The sequence below is a fragment of the Sorex araneus genome, chromosome 4 (assembly GCF_027595985.1).
Source record: "Sorex araneus isolate mSorAra2 chromosome 4, mSorAra2.pri, whole genome shotgun sequence".
NCBI classification, from domain to species: Eukaryota; Metazoa; Chordata; class Mammalia; order Eulipotyphla; family Soricidae; genus Sorex; species Sorex araneus.
This window is the reverse complement of record NC_073305.1, coordinates 119,054,621-119,068,564: the sequence shown is the minus strand read 5'-3', so window position 1 is coordinate 119,068,564 and position 13,944 is coordinate 119,054,621.

Here is a 13,944-nt window from a genome sequence, read left to right as displayed (position 1 = left end):
CTTTATCTCTGTCGTTCTATATTGTTTCCAAATTTTCTTCCAGCTTTTATGTCACTGCATTCTGCTTTCTTTCTGCTTTTTTTACTGGGCTATTATTTGCTTATTTATTTATTTATTTATTTATTTTTTTTCGCTTTCTTATTGCAAAAAAATAAGCAAATCATTTATTCAAATAGCACAATATTTAAAAAGTTATATTAGAGAAATATAATTAAATAATATTAGAGAAATAAAAAAAATAATAGAGAAAATGGATAGAAGATAAGACACCTGGGGCTGCCAATAACAGAAAAGCATTGTTCAGTAAACCATAGAGAAAGGAAAGTTTCTGAAACACAGAAGAAATAATCATTGTCTGTAGACAGTTGATACTTATCAGATGTTATCTTTCACAATAATAAAGGAACATAACACATAAGAAGTTGGAGACGAATTAGAGAATAAATGAAACCACAGGGCCCTGAAAAAGCTCAATGGGAAAGCTCTAGTCTTGCATGTGTGAGACACTGGGTTCAACCACTGGCACCACATGCGCACACATGCACACACACACACACATACATACACACACACTAATGGTAATAAAATAATATAAATTGATTTTAATATTCTGTAAGTAGACTTTCTTGGCAAAATGCTTCTAACTTACTTGGCCAAACTCAACCAAGGAGCAGCTGGTCTATTGACTTCTGTTGGGATACACTCGCTACAGTGTTTCAGCTTGCTTTTGCAAACAATAGTATCCTTTGGCATTTTGACTTATAAGATGAACCTTTGCTTCCAAGAAGAGCGTTTTTTCTCTAGTGCTTTTGATTTTATAATATATTAAATATATCTCTTAAGACACTACCAAAATATATATTTCTGTTACTTAAATTTCTATCAATGTTTCTTCCTAAATTGTGTTTTGCTTCAACTTTCCTTAAATTTCAGTCCTTTGGAAATCCACTGATTTGTTAGTTTGGAGATTATTCCTGTATTTTGTTTCTCCAAAACTTAACATTGGTGTTTATTTTATCAATATCCACACCACAAACAAGCATTTATTATGTATGTTATGTGTAATGACTAAGCATTGGTGATTTTAAAAATAGAAAAAAGATTCTTTCCTACTGAAACTTTAATTCTATAATATAGAAGATACACAAATATAATATAGATCAATAAATAGAATAAAAATTGTTAATAAGTTCTCCTTTTTGTTATGCTAAAACAATACTATGAAACATGGGCCAGAGATAATACAGAGGTAGGACACTTGTTTATGTGCAAGTCATCCGGCTATGTTCCCCAGTACTAAGTATAGTTTCCGAGGTACTGCTATGAGTGAGTACAGAGTCAAAGTAACCCTGAGAACAACTAGTTATGGTTCAAAAACAAAAATGGCTTTACATTCCCAAACTAAATTATTAAGTCATTGATGTTTTGCTGAAGGTTGACTCACTTGGATGAATTTATCCTGCTTTCACTGCGCTCCTTCATGGGCTCATATATGCAACTCAGAACTGTCAGGAAGTAAGAAGAGATGTCAGTAAATCTGTTGGAAGTTTGACTGGGCAGCAGCTCCACTTCACATATCTATCTTTTCCTAATGTTATAGAGTTAGCCTGGACTTTCAAACATATGAAACTGTTGAGGGCTTGACAGGAAACGGGTATATCATCATTTTTTGTAGTATGCCCTAGCCATGCATACTGATGAGCCAATGCGAATTGAGAGATACAGTACATAATAAACAATTGTGGTCAGTATACAACTATTCACTCAACTAATAATTAACAGATCTGACTGAATCTCTACCCAAATGGAATTTTAGCAAACACACCAAACTCTTATGCTTATAATAGTGATAATGAATGATGCCTCTGTATGTGTGTGTGTGTGTGTGTGTGTGTGTGTGTGTGCGTGCGTGTGTTTGTGTGTGTGTGATTGGTTTGAGGTTACATGCATTAGTACTCAGGGGCTTCTTTCTGGCATAGTGCTTCGGGAGTCACCATGGTTGATGTTGGGAAAATGTACTAAGACAGGGACTGACACTACTGACACATACCAAGAATAAGTTCAGACCTTTGATACAACTCTTCAAATGTAAAAAGTGAGTCTCTTATTGAAGACAGCAATCTAATCATGCCTAGCCGAATTGTTAACAAACACAATTATAGATGGCCAGAACTAGTATATTTTCAATGTAGAGTTCTGAAACAAATGGTCGAGACATCAGTGTAGTCAGTAATCTTTTAGCCAGCCATCAATAGAAAGCTAAAATATAATAATATTAGTCAATTATGAAGGCATACTATGATAATTCTTTTTTGTTTATTTTTTCTATCTTATACCTTTTTATTTTCTCTATGTTAATAAAAATGTGAGTGTTATACAGTAAATTCAATAGTAAATTATATGGTACTTAGAAGATATTTTCTTCTAGGTGCTATTTAAGAGAACTAGTGTCTAATGCATTTTCTAAGAAGGATAAAAAACACCTAAGGTTTAAATAGTTCTTATAGAATTGAGCTTAACTACTAAACTCTGTTGTGTTCAGTGTATGGCACTTGTTATTACCTGAGGCGGCTTTGTTAGAGTCTCATGTGGTCTGCTTTTGATCTATAACTCTGTCAACTGGGACATTGTAAGAAAGCACAACAGTCCTCTATATTCAAACAGAGACAAAAGACTTCACTAAGGATTCTTCTTGGTTAAAACCATGGAACATATTTGGCCCTTCTCTGTAAAGATAAAAAAGCTACATTTACCTACTCTAAAGATTGAGGGAGCTTATGTATTTATCTGTGTATGCCATATAAAATCCATATTAAATTGTCATGTGAAAACATTAGTCTAAAGACTTAATGATTTCAAATTAGAAGGTACTTAAAACCAAGATTATTCTGAGAATGTCAGAGAATACATGTATAGGAAACAAAAAGTCATATACAAAATCTGAGGATTTTATATGGAATTCTGCAAGGATATATGAAAACTATAGAATCAAAAGTCATTATGAGAATTTATCACTGTTACTTCAAATTTAATATTTCACTTTTATAAAATAACCAATTATGACTCCTATTTAACTTAATTTTTAATCACCTACATGTTGTTTCAAAGCTCATATATATCATAGTTTCTCTTCTTTAAACACCTTTCCTTTTATGTTTGCTTGGATTCACAAGCACTTCTGTCAAGAAATGAGCTGTGACACAATATGTTCTATATGGAATTGCAAAGCTGGAATTCTAAATTATTTGAGTAAAAATGAAAATTCTCAAGGGACATCTTCAACTAACCCCCTATTTTAATTCAAGTAACACATTTGGTTATGAAGCATTCTTTTCAATATTTTACTCTATAACATATGTATTAGATATATTCATCTGTGTTAACATTACATTTCATTAATTATTAAATATATTCTGTTTCTAAGAGAAATTAATATTCACATAATACATAGACACACAAATTCAAAATACATAGATACCCATTAACACAGAAGAACACATTTCTCTTATAAAACTTAGTACGTCAGAGATAAGAGTGATAGTACAGCAGGTAGGGCATTTGTCTTGCATGTGGCCAACCTAGATTTGATCCTTGACATCCCACTTTTTGCCAGCCCACCTTGAGAGCAGACCAGAACAAAATACTGAGCACTTCATGGTGTGCCCCTTAAAATTAATAACTTACGTTTTCTTGATAGATATGCTTACTTCAAAATAATGATGACCTCATGGTCTTGACACAAAGATACAAATAATATATACAAAGACAGTAAACCTATTAGATAACTACTGTTCTTTGTTTTGGGGGAGCCACACTTAGTGGTGCTAAAGGTTTGCACCTGGCTCTGTGCTTAAGAATCACTCCAGGAAGTGATCAGTGACCACATGTAGTGCCACAGAACAAATCTGGATTGGCCACATGCAATCAAATACCTCACCAGCAGTATGTTAGGACCAAATGATGATTCTTAACATACATCAATTAATTTGTTTGAAACAATTTCTTCTTTAAAAAAAATTTGTCAGATTGCCTTTTCACCTTTAAAGCTTTCAGTATAAGACATTACAAACATCACATATACATACAAACACTTAATCAAAAACTTCTTTTATAGTATGAAAGCAAGTCTGTGTTCTGGGGAGAGTTATTTCTTATCCCAAATTCAATAAAGTCTTCAGTGGTACTCACATATTCTTAGAAGTCACGATTGCAATGTTGTTCTTTTAAATAAAGTGATATTTATTCCAAATATTTAAGAAACACATGTCCAAATTAAGTAATATTTTTACATTTTTTGTTTAACTGCCATGTGTTTAGGGGTTAAAAACAATACTAGTAACTACAGTAAAATAAAAAGTAATTGAAATTTTTTCCCGGTGACAATGAAGTTTAATATACTAAAGAAACATTTAATTAACCTATGCAGGGGTTGTTTGGAATCTGTGGTGAATAGTAAGTAACATTTAATCTTGAACCACAGAATGTTTACCATAGTGTCAACTTCACAGTAAAGCAACTAAGCCAATCCTTGTACCACAATTAACCTGAATATAAGCTATGCAATTAGAAGGCTATTTGAAGTATTATATGAGCATGGTTGCAACCATTCTGGGGCTTTATTTAAACAAATTCTAATTACTGATTCATGTGGTATCAATAATAACTAAATTTTATTCCCCTGTAAGAAAAGATACTAATACCGTGGGTGCTACATATGCTACTTTAAATGAATTTAGCATTATATTTTCTTCCCCGAGCAATAAACTGTAATTGTGTAATTTATTTTCAGGTATAATGCACTAGCTTTGTCTTTTCTGTTTCAGTGTAGAGGGCATTTTCACTTTAGAGCTTATTTTTTTAAAAGAAATGCTACAAATATGCTAAAATTTAATTTTAATAGTGAGGCATACAGCATTTTAATAGCATATATTAAATATGAGTAGTAAAAAAACAGGAGTGAGTTCCAAAGCAGAAATGGGTTGTTTATAAAATGGAGAAAAGCCATTACTGTGTGGGATTTTTAATTTTTTTTTAATTGATCCTCTTCTATTTACACCTGACAGAAAATTCTGAAGGGCAATTAATTGTCTTATTCATAAGAGAAGACATGTCATTTTTCCTTTAAGCAATGATCTTCAACTCTTTGCCCAATGATGAAGACAGATAAATATTTAAATGATGGGCATGAGTCCAGAAGTTCACATGTAAGGTGGTCCTCTCACAAACTCTTATGAACATGGATTATATTTAAAATATTAAAGATGTAAGCCCAACAAGACAATGTGATGAAGTGAGAATTTGCAATCTCTAACTATAAATACATTTCAGGAAAGAAAAGCAATGAAGCATAAGTCAGGACAGGCAACCTATTTTTTTTTTAATTTTGCTGGCAGGGGTAGGCAGGTGGGGGGTGTTCAGCAAGATAATGACAATGGAAAAGTGAAAAAAATATTCAACGACAGAAACTTACAACAAAAAATATGCAAACACAGAAAGTTACAACATATAATTATATTTAAAACAGAAAACATTGTCAATGAAGAAAACTTTATAATATTTTTAAAGATGATATGACATACAACTTCTGAATTTTTATCTAAGTATAAGCTACACCTATAGTTAATATATGTTAAAGTATATGGTCATGTTTCTGTTTAGAGAAAAAGGTGCATAATCATTACACAAGTCACTGTCACTGTCACCATGTTGTTCATCAATTTGCTCGAGCAGGCACCAGTTATGTTTCCAATGTGAGACTTGTTACTGTTTTATATCGAATACACCACGGGTAGCTTGCCAAGCAACTAAGCCAATCTTTGTACCACAATTAACCTGAATATAAGCTATGCAATTAGAAGGCTATTTGAAGTATTATATGAGCATGTTTGCAACCATTCTGGGGCTTTCTTTTTTCTTTTTTCTTTTTGGTAGGTGCAAAGGATGTCTGCTTTATTTATTTTTTTATTAATTTATTCTTTTATTGAATCACCATGTGGAAAGTTACAAAGCTTTCAGGTTTAAGTCTCAGTTATACAATGCTCAAACACCTGTCCCTTCACCAGTGCACATATTCTACCACCAAGAATCACAGTATACCTCCCTCCACATCCCCCCCCCACCTCTACAGCCCCCTATCCCGCCTGTGTAACTGGTAAATTTCACTTTACTTTCACTTTACTTTGATTACATTCAATATTTCAACAAAACCCTCACTATTATTGTTTGGAGTTTCTCCCCCCCTAAAGTGTCGGACCTGCTAAAAAGGAAGCATTTAATAACTTGTTTTCCATTGCTGAGAATGAAGAGATATGAGGTCGAGTGGCCGCGCGGTTTTGGATTTCTGTATTTTAGTATTTTAGTAACTAAGTCCAGTGAAACATCTGCCAGAAATTGCATCATTGTAAACTTGTACCTCTCAGCTACTTTATATTCCACATATGAGTGCAATCTTTCTATGTCTGTCTCTTTCTTTTGGACTTATTTCACTCAGCATGATGCCTTCCATGTTTATCCACTTATATGCAAATTTCATGACTTCATGTTTTCTGACAGCTACAGAGTATTCCATTGTGTAGATGTACCAGAGTTTCTTTAACCAGTCATCTTTTTTTGGGCACTCTGTTTATTTCCAGATTGTGGCTACTGTAAACAGTGCTGCAATGAATATAGAAATGCAGATGTCATTTCTACTATATCTTTTTGCCTCTCCAGGATATATTCCCAGAAGTGGTATTGCTGGGTCAAATGGAAGCTCAATTTCTAACTTTTTGAGAATCGTCCATATTGTTTTCCAAAAGGGCTGAACAAGTCGGCATTCCCACCAGCAGTGAAGGAGTGTCACTTTCTCCCCACATCCACGCCAACACCAGTTGCTTTTGTTTCTTGGGATGTGGGCCAGTCTCTGTGGTGTGAGATGATATCTCATTGTTATTTTGATCTGCATCTCCCTGATGATTAGTGATGTTGAACATTTTCTCATGTGCCTCTCAGCCATTCGGATTTCTTCTTTAGGAAAGTTTCTGTTCATTTCATCACTCTGGGGCTTTCTTTAAAAAAATTCTCATTGCTAATTCTGCCAGACTCTCTGAGAGGAGTGGAGGAATTGAACCCAGGTCGGCTGCGTGCAAGGCACTGCGTGTTTACCCTACCCACTGTGCTATTGTTCGAGCCCATTACACAAGTAGAGTAAGTTTTATATAGAAAAAGATTATGGCTCTGTGAATAAAGATTAAAGGCATGTACAACAAGACATCCATAGAACCTATCAAAACACTGGTTTCTATTGCTATCAAAACATCTGTTACGGAGGCCGAAGCAATAGTATAGTGGATAGGGCCTTTGCCTTTGCCCACAGCTGACCGAGGTTAGATCCCCAGCATCCCATATGGCTCCCTAAGCATGGCCAGGAGTAGTTCCTGAGTGCACAGCCAGGGGTAAGTCTTGAACACTGCCAGGTGTGGTCCAAAACAAACAAACAAATCTGTTATTTACATTTGATTCTAAAAAAACCCTTTAAGTAATACCTTATCTTATCCATGAAAACATTCTGTTACATAAATATACTAATGAATAAAATGTACTCCATATAAGTCAATAAAATATATTTTATATAAAATATTTTCTTCAAATTTAAATACATGCATTGACAGTTCAGTATTTTTAAAGCATATATATGACCTAAACATTTTTAAAGACATTCATAGACAATATTGTAATTGAAAACTTATATAAATATTTGAATTTTTAATCACATTATATACTATGCTTTCTCAGAAGAAAACTTTTGTGGGTTACATTTTCCTTTACATTTTACCAAAGATACTGCTATCATATACTTCTAGTTAAATATTTTTCTTATTTTAATGCTCTTAGTTTTATGAAGGATAAGGTTTTCTGGTGGGCTGGAGTGATAGCACAGTCGTTGGGCTTTCACTTTTCACTGGCTGACCCGAGTTCAATTCATCCGCCCCTCTCAGAGAGCCTGGCAAGCTACCGAGAGTATCAAGTCTGCGCGGCAGAGCCTGGCAAGCTATCCGTATGTATTGGATATGCCAAAAACAGTAACAATAAGTCTCTCAATGAGCGACGTTACTGGTGCCCGCTCGAACAAATCAAGGTTTTCTGGTAGTTAGTTATCTCAAGGTGGACACTCATTTCCATTCTGGCTATTTACTACTCACTGTCTTTGCAATAATTTTTCTACTTTATTTAAAATTAAATTCAATTGATTTCTGTAAATAGCATTATCTATTATTTCACTCTTGACTATATTGGTTTTTTTGATCCATCATTAAAATAACTTTTATATGCTCCAGAACTTGTATATAAATTAAAAATTATCAATCAAGACTTTATTAAATAATAATTTGCATATATCCAGTCACATTTTATTAGAATATATCAAATCTCTGCTTCTGTATTGCAACACCATAGTTTATTTTGTGTTTTACTAAATTGTGAGATAGGTTATTTTATAGAAAGGTGATACATTACAGAAGTATAAGAGAAGAGTGAATGATTGTGGGCGGCTTATAGAGGCAATTTATCTAGAATATCAGAATGTATAGGAAGTGGATGTATGATAAAGAATTTGTAGGAGGAAAGTTATGATAAGAATAAACGGGATGACTAAATATGAGCTTAGGCCTGAGTGACAAATATAAGGGAGAAAGATTAGAAACAACTTTCAAGAATATATGTAAAGGATATGGAGTTATGACAGCAAACAACTTTGAGCAGAACATACACTGAACAGCGGTATATTTTAGGATGAATTCATAGATATATCATAATTCTGTTCATGGATAATAAGAGCACTACTTTTCATTTGGGTGTCAATTTTATTTCTCCTATATTTTTCAGTCTCTTTAGCATTAATTTATAGAATTAAGTAAAAAATTTACCCCTTGATTATGTTCTCACCTAATGTCATTCTTTATCATTTGTATGGCTATTCTATGTTTAACATGACATAGCAATAAGAATAAAGGCAAAATACCTACTTATTGAAATTAATCAGCATCTTCTACATGATCTGAATTTACTAGAACTTTTCAGTTGAAACTTGATATAATTGAAATATCAGTTATATATTAAGGGCAATCACGCTACCTTAATTTTTTTCCTGTAACAATCTATGACTGCCATCCTCTTGATTCATAATTTCTATGTACTATTTCAGATGTTGAAAAAGTAATTTCAAACATTTGGGGTAAAATTGAATGCAGCTACGTATCAGGAATAGTCTTTCTAAATAGTGGAAAAATACTGCACTGAAGATACAGGGTAACAAAAACAAAATTTTGAGATTTATCTTATGATATTCAGAAGCATAGAGTCTCTTGCCCGCATGTCTGACTGTCTTCCCTGGGGCCCCTCGGAGGGGATGGGCTCCACCTTCCTCCCCGCCCTGAGTAGTGCTCCCGATGGCCAAAGACCACAGGAACCTAGCTACAGCCATGCTCGAGACCCATCTCCACACGTTCGGAGAGGCCTCACCCATGAAGATACTGGTAGAGGAACCCAGGTGTGTGCAATCCCATCAATGGCCAACATCCAAAGACTTAAAAGCGAACTCCCAGAAGTGCATGGCCGCTTTGTGGCCACACGATATCTTGTAGCCTACTTCTCCCTCTGGGAGAAACTGGCAAGCTTCTGAGAGTTTCCTGCCCACATGGGATAGCCTTGCAAGCTTCCCATGGTGTATTCATGTGCTAAATCCAGTAACAAGCTGGATCCCATTCCCCTGACCCTGAAAGAGCCTCCAGTGCGACATCATTGGGAGGGCCGAGTCGAGAGACACTTTTAAGATCTCAGGGAAAGGACGAATGGAGATGTTACTGAGTCCGCTCAAGAAATTGATGATTAACGGGATTTTGTGATCATGATTCAGAAGCAGAAAACACATTTAAAGAATACACTCTATGTGAGGAATATGTACATATACATATATGTAAGAAATATACCTTAATTTTAGCATATACAAAGAGAACACATATTAACATATAAACATAAACACCCCCAAATATTTTGCAAAGATCGGATTCCCAATATCATTAAGAACCATGCCCATTTTGTTTTAAATTAGGTCAATTTACAAAGTGACCATTTAAAGAAGAAAATAGGGTCTACAAAACCAGAAGGGATTCTGTAGCAGCATAGGTTTGATGTGGTAGGCACAAGAAATCAGGCACATGAGGGATATATTATAAGTCCAGAATAATTGAAAACTTGACACTCTCTGTTCTGTTCTTAACCTTTTTTTATTTCTCTGTGTGGATTTCAAGTGGATAAAACCAACTAGATGCCAGAAAACTGAGAATTCACTAAAGTAATCCATATTCACCAGACATCTGAAGCAGAAAGCAGAGAGTTAGGAATGGTGTAGGGGTAAGAATAAATCTGGAAAGATGAACAGATGGTCTCTAGCAACAACCACATAAAAAGCCAGAAAAGACTCAAAGCACATTCACTTTGACCCCAGTAAAGACTTGTCTAAACAACAATAAATAAGTAAATAAAAATAGAAAGAATCGTTTTGTGGCCTGAACAGATATTTATGCATGTAATATTAATTTTAGCATAAAATTGTTAAATTTTAATTTAAATATCAGATTTCTTTGCTCCCCAGTCCTTCTTGTAACTAACTGTTTCATCACATCCCTCAACCCCTCGCCCAGTCCCACCTAAATAATATTCATTCCTTAAATAGTTCTTTTAGGTCAGGAAAGTCTCTAACACTTAAATCTGTCTATATGTGACAGGCAGTGGTAAGTAAGAAATTAATTCAGGAAGTAAATTTAAGTTCAACATTTAAAAATATTAACTCTAAAAGTAGTAAAAGTACCAAGGCCTTCCTGCATATTTGGGAGGGACTACCTACACCATACCCCCACCCCATCCTGCAAAAGGAATTGGACACTGGAAAAAATACAGGCCAATTTCATGATAGTTGTCACTTAGAGAGAAGGAAATCAGAATACTGTGGTGAAATGATTTTGCATATAAATTTAAATGGATTAAATATTGCTCTTTGTTTTCCTGCATAATTAGCAATTGATGTTTGCTTGCTTGCTGTATCACCCATATGTATTTTTCTTTGTTGTTGACTCATTATCATTTTAAGGCATATGAAGAGGAAATTTGCAAGGACAATAGTGAAATGTAGGAAAAATAAGTGCTCTCATTATCTATGTTTTCCAGCATAGTAAAATTGTCACAATGAAAGAGAGCTTGACAGAAATAAAGATCAGAATCAGAGAAATATATACAGATAATGTCCTAGTGCTCAGACACTCAGGTTGCTACTCTGTGTATGATCTCTATTCCTGATATCAGAGATTGCAGTTTTTTCAGCCTTTTATTTCTTTAAAACATAGATTAAACTTCTACTCAGATCATTTGTCCTTCTGAAAGATTTAGACACAAAATATATTTAGACAAGCAGTGGCTCCAACAGAGAAGAGGGTAACCAATGGCATATACAACTGCCTAAGGACAAAGCAAATAAATAAATGTGAATATTCTTGTCTAGGGGGATGAAAGCGACCAGAAAGTAATTGCACTCCTAGTGAATGCACAGGATCTTTGTAGAATTAGTCAGCTATGGTAAGGAATTCAATGTTTGCCAGAGGCATCCAGGATTAATATAAATGAGTAAACTAGGTCCTGCTTCAGTAAAGGTTACTGACAGTCTCAGTGTAGGGAAACACCAAGGATTAAGAAGCTGTTCTGAAGTGGAAAATGTGTTTTTTCTAAATAGTTTCTCTACTCAACTCTAGTAGATAATTTCAATTAAAATTTAAAATTAACAGTTTTTAATTTTTTTAAATTTTTCTTCTCTCAGGGGAAAATATATATTCTGATTATTATTAAAAATGATTTTCCCCCAATACCAGAAACAGATTTAGATTCAAATCTGTATGCATGCCTACACTGAAACAAACCAACCTTAATTTTGGGCTTCCAATGGCAGGCAGGCCACCAGGATGAGAACAAAGGAATTTGATCATATGGTATTTTTTATAATGAAGTTTCTGGAATCCTTGGTCTGAGTACACGCACTAAAATCTCTCCAGTCAATCAAGTTGAACAAATTACAGAAAGTTTAGAAATCTCTCTTGAAGGGTGTTAGATATTTATTTATTTATCCTCATGACTCTTTATAACTTTTTCAACCATAATGTTCCTGAAACAGAGCTGTTTACTCTCTATGGCATCTCTTATGCAATTGAAAAATATTATGCATATGCGTATAACATATATGACTGAAATCTTGAGATGCGTAGAATAATTTTTCAAATTTCTGAATGTTTGAGATTTGTTCATAATAGTAGAATTTCAATTGCGTGTTATAAAGCATTTAGTGTGAATTTTTTAAAAAGCTTGAAATTAACCAAATTTAAAATTACATTTTAGTTATATAAGAATAAAGACAGGGGCTGGAGTGATAGCACAGAAGGTAGGTAGGGCGTTTGCCTTGCATGTGGCTGACCTTGGTTTGATTCCTAGCCTCCCATATGGTTCCCTGAGCACTACCATGAGTAACTCCTGGGTGTAGAGCCAGGAGGAACCCTGAGCATTGCCGTGTGTGACTACAAAAGCAAAAAAAAAAAATAAAAGAATAAAGACAGAACAGAAATCATACATTAAGAGATTCAGAATGAAACTAGGTTACAAGAGGCATGGAAGAATTCTCTAGTGGGTGAGAATCTAACTTTGCAGTATCAGTAAAGTTGAGCACAAATGAGAACTATAAATCTATTCACAATTGATATGCCTTCCTATCCAAATATATATCATGACCCTCAGATGGCAGAACTGGGTGCTTTCCGCCAAGGCTAAGAAAACTCTAAACCAACACATTCTGATCCCAAGTCCTCATGGCTAAGTTATGGCTTCACTGAAATTTTTAAAGTCTTTCTCTTCTTGTTCATCAATTTATCTGTAGTCCTATATTGCCAACAATAGGCTTTTTCCCATATATTTTTCTGTTACATTGAACTTTACTTTGGTTTAATAGCAAAAGATGTGAAGTAAGGTCATTTTAAATCTCTTGTTCTTCGTATAAAATCTAATCATCATTCAAAATTTTTGAGTTAGCATATTAAAATACAATTTGTCCTCTGTTGAATAAAGGCCAAAGGACAATATTAATGAAAAAAATACATTATCCACTGTAGAATCAAATAAGTAAATAGGATATGGAATGCCAACTCTTGCTAATAGTATTGGCATTCTAATCCTTTGGGTTTTCTAAATTAATATTAGCATAACAGTAAAAATGAAAATAAATAAAATCATGTAGCAATTTCAAGGAAATAATTATAATGGTAGTTCTTAGAAAAGGAAATGAGTCATGGTAGATATTCCAAGCTTTATTTTATGATTATAAGTTGCTGTGATTTGCAAAGTTTAATGGATTTGTGAGTTTCGGAAGTGTGAAGTAAAATAGTCATTGTTACTGGAAGCTAAGGCAAGTCTTTTAAGTCTATAACTGGGTCAATGTTTGGTTGTGTATAATAAACCAGTAAATTCACTTTGCTGCAATGTAATTTAAAGAAATGATTGACTTCTTACATACATGTTTTTGTGTTATATTTATTATTTCTATCATTACTTATTTTTATGGATTAAAGGCACATGAAAGGTGAAATAGTGTTGAAAGACAAATTTGGGTGTTGCCTCCCTATGTACATACCACCACAGACTATAAAACAACATATTTATATTCCAAATAATTTGATAGTATATAGTTGGCAGACAGAGAAATGTAAAACATGATTGAACCATACATTTTGTGAGTCAAAATGGTTTCAGAGACTTGAGACATTAAAATTACAGTTGAATTCATTTTATTGCTATATATATGTACATATGGTGGAAGAATCAGTTAAAATCAATCATTCAAAACTGAATTACAGTATATTCCTAAGAAAGTATATA